This window comes from Colobus angolensis, unplaced genomic scaffold (genome assembly GCF_000951035.1).
Source record: "Colobus angolensis palliatus isolate OR3802 unplaced genomic scaffold, Cang.pa_1.0 Scaffold55, whole genome shotgun sequence".
Lineage (NCBI taxonomy): Eukaryota > Metazoa > Chordata > Mammalia > Primates > Cercopithecidae > Colobus > Colobus angolensis.
Window position 1 is genome coordinate 80959 of NW_012119043.1, and position 1235 is coordinate 82193.

A 1235-nucleotide genomic window follows, 5' to 3' on the forward strand; every position below is an offset into this window, starting at 1 on the left:
CCCACCACCACACACAGCTAATTTTTGTATTTTTAGTAGAGACGGGGTTTTACCATGTTGGCCAGGCTGGTCTTGAACTCTTGACCTCAGGTGATCCACCCACCTCGGCCTCCCAAACAGCTGGGATTACAGGCATAAGGCACCAGGCCAGGCCTCAAAAATAAAAAGTTTTTAAAAATGATAGTGTGGATCTGTATATCCGCATATAAGGAAGGAACTCCATGACACATAAGGGAATGAACAAAGCGAATCCCAATTCAGTATCAGCGTGCCTGAATCCTCACGCATCAGAATCACTGTGAATCACTGTGCGATTCGCATGTCATTGTTCTCCAGTGAGACCCAGGCACTGGTATTTAAAAACAAACTAAAAACAAACAAAGAAAGCAAACAACAGTTATTGTCATACTCAGCCCTGCGCTGAGAACCCGTGGTAATAAAAAGAGCTACAGCTATTACTTTGGACTTACAATGTAGCCGACATCATTCTGAACACTTTGTCTGCAGCAACTCACTGAATCCTTACAACTCCAGGAGGAAGGTGCGATTACCCTCCCCCCATTCACAGATAAGAAAAGTGAGGCACAGAGAGTTTACACAGCTTGTTTATAATCACGCAGCTAGTGGATAGTGGGGGTGGCACTTACGGGATCCAGGCAGAGCGGCTCTAAAAATCTAGCAGAATTCCATGCAGTGGTGGGGAGGGAAGAGGAGAGCAGAATTTAGGGATTTTCAATGTGAGTCAGCAGGGGAGGGGGCGCAGGAATCTAATGATCCCCAGATCTGGAAACCTGGGGCATTGGCTCCCAACTCCCTGATAATAACCGCTTGGGGCATTCTTTAACTCTAGGATTCCAGGGCATCTCAGAGATTCTATTTCCTGGGTCTGAGGCAGGACCCAGGAACCAGCAAGGGTCCCAGGCGGGCCCAGCTTCGCAGACCTGGGCAGCCACTGACAGCTCACCCTCGAGGGGCCATGCTTGCTTCAAACCTCAGCAGTCAACAGCCTGAAATTCTTTTTTTTTTTTTGAGACAGTCTCACTCTGTTGCCCAGGCCGAGGTGCAGTGGCGCAATCTTGGCTCACCGTAACTTGTGTCTCCCAGGTTCAAGTGAGTCTCGTGCCTCAGCCTCCCGAGTAGCTGGGACTACAGGCACGTGCCACCATGGTGAGTTAATTTTTGTATTTTTAGTAGAGATGGGGTTTCACCGTGTTGGCCAGGCTGGCCTCAAACTC